The sequence below is a fragment of the Coffea eugenioides genome, chromosome 11 (assembly GCF_003713205.1).
Source record: "Coffea eugenioides isolate CCC68of chromosome 11, Ceug_1.0, whole genome shotgun sequence".
NCBI lineage: Eukaryota > Viridiplantae > Streptophyta > Magnoliopsida > Gentianales > Rubiaceae > Coffea > Coffea eugenioides.
The window spans coordinates 119,429-128,983 of record NC_040045.1 but is presented as its reverse complement, the minus strand read 5'-3'; positions in this window follow the sequence as shown (position 1 = coordinate 128,983).

The following is a 9,555-nucleotide window of genomic DNA, read 5'->3' as shown; positions in this document are numbered from 1 at the left end:
AAGACCAAATCTCATCCCAAATCAAATACAATTTCACATACAAATCATAGGCGATAAAACACCTTTCGGCATAACAACCACAACCGAAGCTATACTTATCGGATGGAAATGAATCTTACGGCGTTTCGAAGCCAAGACATATACCTATATTTCTTATGAAGACCTCCAAAGCCAAATCATGCATTTTCATGGTCGAAAATGGAAATCTCCACGAAAACAGAAATCTGTTCGCTAGTCAAGGGTATTTCCATCATTTCATATGCTACAGTGATTGAATCGAGCTGAAATTTTGTAGGCAGGTAGTTAACACCATTTGCTACAACTTTTATGTTTTAACCTAAGCCTGATTCGGCCTCCATCATGGCCGAACAGAACCGGCCAGAACAGGGTAAGATGAAACCCTAAACTGGAATTTCCGCACCAAACCAGAAATTTTCCGCAACCTATCATATCCAACATATACCAACTCCATTTTACACCATAACAAGCCATCAATCCATGAATAAACAATAATTATGATATAAAAATAGAAAAATCACTAATAAATCAAAAATCCATCAAAACTCCACTTTCAACCATAAAACCTACTACAAATCAACATATTTAGCCACTAAAGCCACTAATTTGACATTAGCAAGAACAAAGAGAAAGTTTCCAAGCAAGGTACCTTGACACTTCAAGAAAGATGGTAGTTTAGTTCTTCCTCCTCCAAAATTAATCCACCAACACCTTTAAGCTTTCCTAATGGTCACTTGTATGGAGTAGATTCAAGTTTGGTTGGCTAGATCACAAGATTTGAGCAAGTTTGGAAGCTAAAATTGAAGAGCTCTTCCTTTTGTTTTCTCCTCAAGAGCAGCCGGCCAAGACAAGGAAATATGAGAGAAAATTGGTCAAAAATTGGTTTAGTAAAGGTGATGAATAGTAAGTCAAAAGCCATCCTCCAACCGGTTTGCGACACGTGGCACCTTGAATGTTTTAAACTTATCTTCTCACTCCCAATGATTCATGTATCTGGCTAACCTCTAATCATTTCCTAGCACCTTGTAAAATAATAACACTTAGCACAAAAATCACTTAGTCACCAAAATTATATCGCACTTGCAGGTCCCTCGTCTATAACGCACTTCAAATTAACATACACTAACTCATATGATTTTAAAACTGTACTTACTTATAAAAATGCATAGAAAATTTAAATTTCCAAGGAAAGTATAAAATGTAGGCAAAGAAATAGAATAATGCTGAGAAAATGTGATTATTTTTTTTTTGGGTTCTCACAGCACACAACACAAGGGAGGCAGCGATCGGTTAGGCTATTGGAGCTTGACAATTTCATCAAAAACTTTGGCCAAGGGACCAAACTCTTCATTGAGGTATTTCTATCCCTTTTTTCCAGCTTTCTTTTTTTTCAATTAACTAGATTGAATGTATATGTGATTACTTTTTTGTTGCTTTATTTTGCTGGTTTTTGTTGGTGTTGTATTGGTGAAAATTTGGGAAATGACTTGAGCTGGATTAAGGAAAAGGAAATAATTTTTGTAAATGTATGCCAAATGTTTGAAAAAATGTCTAAATGAAAAACGAATTAAAGGAGTGAATTTGGTGTGTATGTTTTGCTAAAATGGATGACCATCAGCTAGTACAAAGCCTACAAATGCTTAGTTATCCAAAATTTTGGAGTTTTTGAGCCTTATAAGCATTAAAATAATTTTCTTCATTTTTGGGGCTGTTTTGACTTAATGCATCATTTTGTTGTTGTTTACTTGTCAAACTAAGATTATAGTTGTAATGTAGAGGTTATAAGGAGGGTTTTGGCATAATTTTTATGATTTTTGGTGAAGGTTTAAGGGTTTTAAAAGAATAAAAACTGGACTGATTTCTTGGTTTTTTGGCCACTTTTGGTTCATTTTTTGTAAAAACTAAACCCAAAAATGGAATCTACGCGAAGAATCGAGTGAGAGGGTGTATTTTGGTGAAATTTGGTAACCGGAGAGGTCACCGGGGTGCCGCCGCCCCCGGTGGCCACCATGGCCGCCAACTGAAGTAAGCTTCAGCTTGCCGAAGTGGAAGGAGAAGAAAAAAGAAAAAGAAGAAGAGAAGGAAAAAGAAAGAAAAGAAAAGAAAGAAAAAAGGAATTGGGCTAAGGTTTATTTTTTGATGGGTCATCTCTTTAATTTTGGTTGGGCTTGAGCGATAAAAAAAAGGGGCTGGCCTGTGTATTTTAGCCTGGACTTTCGATTGGGCCAGATGGCCTTGTCCCAAAGAAGAAATAGAGGATGGTCACGTGGCTTGTTTTCTTAAGAATATCATAAACGAAATTTGCACTTTAACCCCTGATCTTTAGAGTAGTTTGACTGTGGCCTAGGACATTTTAAATCTCCTTCACTTAGGTCCTTAAATTAATTGAACTTTGGTTCCTGAACTTTATTTTTATTTAATTTTGACCCCTAAACTTTGGAAAAATTATATTTTAGCCCCAAAAGTTTTTAAATTTTTGTAATTTAATCCCTAGTGAATTTTGACTCTCTTTATTATGATTATTTCTTTTCTTAAATAGTTAATTATGTTACTTTTGAGTATATTTAACTTGAAATTTTTAGATGTTCTTAAATTCCTTTATGTTTGACATGTTTAAGGTGAATTTAGTATTTCTATCATTATTATTGTTTTTCAATTAAATTGGTGTCATGATTCTTTTGTTCATTTTGAATATAAATAGGGTAATTCGACCCTATTTGGTCACCACTTTAAAAGGGAGGTACCCCTATTATTATTATTTTAATGTCAATTACATGCTCTTATGTACTCCTACGTGTTCTCATGTGTTTATATATTTTTATATGCTTTATTTATTTGGTTTAAATGTTCATCCAGATTTTCTTATATTTATTTAGTTAATTTTTATAATTATTTGAGAGGCATTTAAATACCTCAAAAATGTAATAGATAGGATAATTAGATTTGTTTTATTATATTTTCCCCTTTTAGAATTGTAGTTAGGTCCCCAGTTGTAATCGATAGGGTAGATAGGATTTTCTTTATTTCCCCATTTTAGATTATAGTTAGATTCCCCACTGTAATAGATAAAATTTTGCGTATTTATGTGGCTTATGTGTTATGTGATTTTTCCGCTTTTCTTAGGATTTTTGCATTTCGATATTATACTTACATGTTACGTGCTACATGCTCTTATGTGTTTATTTGTTTTAATTATGCCTTGTTTATCTTACTATGTATTAAGAATGCATGCCGTCATCACACTAGTCCAACGCTAGTTGTGGCTTCTTCTTTCGTTTACTTGTTAGTCCAACGCTAGTAAGAATGTTTAGAAATGGGCTAGTCCAATGTTAGACCCTTAGATCGTTCGTGCGTTAGATTCATCTTTGTGTGATATTCATTATATTTTCATGCATATTTCATTTTTAGAATCTTTTCTCATTTGCATGATATTCCCTATTATATTATCCCCTATCCTTTATATATGTTAATCATATCATTTAGAATTGCATCTCATTTAAGAAATTGTATAATAAGTTAGTTAGCTTGTTCATATTAGGAGAATATTCTTTAAACATGGATATAGGTGATTTTAATTCTTTAGTTTAAATACCCCATCGATCCCTGTATAAAAAAATTATGTCACGAGTTTTTTGTCTCCCGTACCCATTATGTCGCATTCCTATTCTTTGGTCACTTATACTTATATATATAATTTAACTTTCTTTTCTTTTAATTTCATCATTTGCTTATTCATGATCCCTTCGAGAAATTATTTTGGCCTTCGCAATCAATGCGATTGGTATCAATTAAACCCTTGAATGGATATTTTGTCCCTTTCGATATTTTATAAATTTAGATTTGCATCCATGTAGGAAACATCCAAATGTGATAAAATTAAGGGTTAGATTAGGAAAATTTTGACTAAACCTCGCAACTAGCTTAGACTAGGTTGAAAGGGTGCCTTAGGTTTGAGTTAATCGAAACTTTGCCTTCCCTTTCTTCAACTGACTGTCGAACCCATTTTCTCTTGTTTTTCAAAGACCTGGCTGCGTTTGGATTGAGTGTTTTTGCACCTGTTTTTGAAAAACTGTTTTTCACATTCCAAATGCTACAGTAATGTGTATTTCAAAAACAACTTCAAAAACACCCATATCCAAACAATATATCAAAAACAACTCCAAATATATTTCAATTATGTATATTTAATTTGTATATTTTAATAAGTATATTTCAATTTGTATATTTTAATTATGTATTTTAATATGTATATTTCAATTATATTTTAATATGTATATTTCAATTATGTATTTTAATATGTATATTTCAATTATGTATATTATATATATATTATATTAATATAAATATATTTATTTCAATTATGTATAATATTATATATATTATATCAATTGAAATAAATATTATATATTTATATAAATACATTTATTTATATATAAATTTATAAATATATTTATTCAATTTTGTTTTATAATATATATTAATATGTATATTTCAATTATGTATATTATACATAAATTATATTAATAATAATGTATATTATATATATTATACATTTCTAATATTATATATTTATACATACATATTATAAATATTTTATTTCAATTATAATATATTTTTATATATTTATAATATATTTACATAAATATTATATGTTATATAAATTATATATAATATAATGTATAATATATTATACATTTATACATAATATATAAATATTTATGTTTATTTATAATATACATTTATATTATGTATAATATATAATATAATACATTTATACATTTATATTAATATACATAATATTAATTTTACATTTATACATAATATTAATACATGTATACATTTATATTAATTATATTAATACATTTCTACATAATATTAATATATATTTATAATTTATTAATTTATACATTTATATAATATTCATTTATAATTTATACATTTTTAATAATATACACTTATACATTTAAATATACATTTATATTATGTATTATATATATTAATACATTTATACATTTATATTAATATACATAATATTAATTTTACATTTATACATAATATCAATACATATATACATTTATATTAATTATATAAATACATTTCTACATAATATTAATATATATTTATAATATATTAATTTATACATTTATAATATTCATTTATAATTTATAAATTTATAATAATATACACTTATAATTTATAATATATTTATAATATTCATTTATACATTTATAATAATATACAGTTATACATTTATAAATATATTTATATTATGTATTATATATAATATAATACATTTATATATTTTTATATGAATATATAAATATATTTATTTATAAATATCTATAAATGTATTATAAATGCATAAATGCATATTTATATAAAAATATAAAATTTATAATTTATAATTTATACATTTATATAATATTCATTTATAATTTATTCATTTATAATAATATACATCTATACATTTGTAAATATAAATGGATTATAAATGCATAAATGTATATTTATATAAAAATATAAAAATTATAATATTCTAAAAATACTCAAAAATATGTTTCCAAAATACCTCTAAAAATAATCCAAAAAAATCTACAGTAAAAGTTTTTCATATAGTTTTTGAAAAACAACCCAAAAAACAACTAATCCAAACGGACTTGTTTTTCAGATTCAAAATGCTACAGTGGTGTTTTTGAAAAACAAACCCAAAAACAGCTAATCCAAACGGAGATATTTAAAGGACTATAATTTTCATGTTGTGCAAAAGTTAATTTAGCTTCCATCATTAAGAGATTCGTAACTCAATTTGATACAAAAATAAAGCAATTTCCAAAATCATGTCCGAAGTTTCAAACCTGCAATAGAGCATTGAAAATGTGGGTCAGATCGAGGTGGGTCTAAAACATAACCTGACCCACGTTTTCACTTGTGTTTTCTCTTTAAAGCTCTGCAACTGGCACAAGAAGTTGTAGTTTGTTAACACATGTTTTGTAACCATTACAATTCAATATTTATTGTTTTCCATACATGCCTCCGCTGTCATCCATTTTGATTCTACAAAACAAAAGATTCACATGATTATATACCATTCACGTCCTGCTAGAATTTGTATTCAACATTGACATCCCTTTTAATATATTTCATTTCCGTACAGTAAGGCTTAGTACTCCAACTTCACGTGATATCAAATTCATATAAATAGGTGACGAGTACAATAATATTAGCATGCCATTTTTAAACTTTACTTCTTTCACAAAATTGATAATTAAATTAAATCTATGATGAATGTAATACATGTCACTTCTTACTCTTTCCCTGATAAGTGTCCATTTTACCGAATAATTTTTGCATATTTTAGTTCATTTGTATTAATTTTTAGCTCTTAAGACAATATGAGTGACCATTTTGACAATATTTGATACTGTTACTCTTGAATAACTTTGAGAAGGCTTGTGAATTCATCTCATTTTACTTGTTAAAGTTTATCATTTTTTGTAGGATGGAAGGAGTGAGAACAATCTAGGGTCATTTACAAAATGTTATTACCGGATTGGATAAGAGTATACGAGGCTAGACAGTGAATTTCAAGTCAGATACCAACCGGATACCCACTAAAAGGTTTTGCAAGATAAAAGGTGTTGAACAGTATACGACGTTGGATTAAGAGAGTAAACAGAATAATCGCGTTAGATACTCATTCGAGAGTTTTCCGAAAAAGAGTGTTTAGCAGTATACGGCACTGGATACTGAAATTCACTTTGGATACTGCATTAAATACTTGAACGGAAAAAATTTGCAAGTTGCGTAACTTGCAACCAGCTTTTCATCCTTCTTTTCTGCAGTGATTGTGACATTTTGGCAGCTATTTTTTGGGGCTAAGACATCAATTTTGTTAATTTTTGTCAACTTTGTATCATTTCATTTCACTTTTTTGGCTCTTCAAGACAAAAGAGACTTTGTTGTGAAAGATTCATGAGATTTGAAGATTTATAAATAGAGGAGCTTTTAGTCTTAGGAGAAGTTTTTAGTTCTAGTTAGTTTTAAAGAGGGAGAGAATTTTGGAGCAAAAAGAAGAAATAAAAAGGATTGTTTATTGCCCTTTGAGGCAAGACACAAACCCACAACACTCATAACTTTTTTCTTCATTTCCATTAGTTTATAGGAATAGTTTAGATCTTGTGTTATATATCCATTCTTGTAAAAGTTGAGCAAGGAAAAAGATTGGGATGAAGAAATGGCACTATGAGAGGCTTTAGTGACAAGGTTTATCCTCTTCCCCAAATTCTTTATCTTGTATTTACTTTGATGTTTAGTGAATTTATTAGTTTGGATATAATGTTGCTGTTGTGGTTTTAAAGTTTATGCATTGGGTATTTGGATGAATTATCTATGATTGCTATGTGTTGCCTTCTTAATTATTTTGGGCTATTATTTTGATTAAGTTATTTAGCACTTTTGCTCTCATAATCATGATTAATTGTAATAATCTCAAGGTGTTAGATTTACAATGAAAATTGAAATTTGACACTAGTTCATGGAAGTGTTAAACCTAGAGAGTACACTCAAGAAAGTAGAGGTGCACTTTTGTGGCTTGTTTTTAGTAATTTCATAGAAGTAAATGAGTTTATAGCTAAGTTTATAACCGTGAAAGTAGATATGGTTTAACTATAGGTATAGTTGGTACACCGACAAAAGTGGGTATCACGTATATAAAGAAATTACGCCATAGTTTAGTCGAGATTTTATTATTCAATTAGTTGAGAAGTTGCACTAGCATGAGTAGATAAGGATTTCATTATCGGAGTAGCTTTCATTTGTATTTTTCTGCCCGTTAGTACCTTAGATTTATTTATTTTAATTTGTTGATAGTCTAAATAATAGAGAAACTTTAATAGTGCCAGTAGTTGTCTATTTTTCTTGTGGATTTGACCCTAATTACCCTATATTCATTCATGACCCGTATATTTACGAAAAATTACGTGTGAAATAGTTTAAAAAATTATAAATTTAAAACTTGATTGTGAATTGAGATTTATCGTTGTATGCATACTCTGCCCACATCATTTCCCTTTGAAAATTTGATAATTAAATTAAATCTTTGAAATTAGTCCTTCCAAAGAAAAAACAATGGAGTAGTAAGAAAAACACATTGAGCTGGGCCCGGCTACGGAATCAATAATAGGATTTAAAGTCTAAAAGAAGGCTTATGTGTTGTGTTGATCATCCACCATTTTCTCCCACTGCCTTACTCACAAAGTCACAATAAAACTCGTCAGCAGAGGAAAGCTGTTTACTATTTCATCCCGACACAAAACTGAAAATCTAATCTTTGCATGTCTGTTTACTATTTCGTTTCATACCCCTAATATATTCACAATCATCCCTACAAAAAAACCACTATCATTTTTTTCATCTTGTACTCTTGAAGTAAATAAAAGAAATAGAATAGCATACCACTATGGCATAGACATTTCCAACACTTTATTTCATCACAGTTTGGTTGGTTAATTTCTTCCAATTCTTGCTCCCTTATAATTTCTTTCGATTCTTTCTTCCATATTTACATATATGAAAGTTATGTCCTTACAAGGTTTTCATTTTCTGTCACTTTCCTATATAAACATTTAAAATATTATTATGACGCAAAATCCATGTCCACAACGGAACAAATAGTCAAATAGTGACCCAAAATTTCGTGAAAATGATTGAGCAAATAATTAGTTGCCTAGAAAGTGACTATTTTACAGTTCGTCAAAATTAATCAAACAAGGAGGTGCATATCCCGACGCGTAATCCAAGAACCAAAGACAACATTTTCCTCTGACATTGATAATTTATCTAATTATTTAAAAAAAAGCATGAACATGGGGAGGTCTTATGCAAATTTAAAAAACATAAACATGGTCTTTATCCAAATTTAATAAACATTACTTACCTTCTTCTCAACTTGGGGAGGTCTTAATTGTTGATTTCTTCTCAACTTGGGGAGGTCTTAATTGTTGATTTTCTGCTACTTTTCTTCCATACCCATGTGGTGGATCCTTTCCTCGTGTTCCTTAAGGTTTACAATTAATTTTTTTTTTTTTTTTTTTTTTTTACAATTTATGCGTTCCCAACAACCTCTTCAATTCATTAAATTTTTTACAGCTTATTTCCTAAGGAAGGACCGCAAATTCTCAGGACGTTCACAGTAAAAATAAAGAATATGCTCTTTAGATTCTTTCCAGCAGGTTCAAATATATACTTGACAAACTTCACTTTTCCGTATTTTTTGAGATTCTCTTATTACAGTCTAAATAACCGGAATGTAGACTTGTACAATTTTGTCAGCAAAAGTACTCGTGAATCTTGTGAGCACAACTGTTATAAAACATCAAGATTTGTTGAAAAATTTTGAACATCAAACTTATAGGTTGCTAAATGGAAGTATGGGTTAGAAACAGGTGTTTTCATTAGCAACAAAATCTTCAACTAAGAATACATTGTGCATAAAATCAATGAAAACAGCTCATTCGGAAAATCTAATCAGTTCCTGAA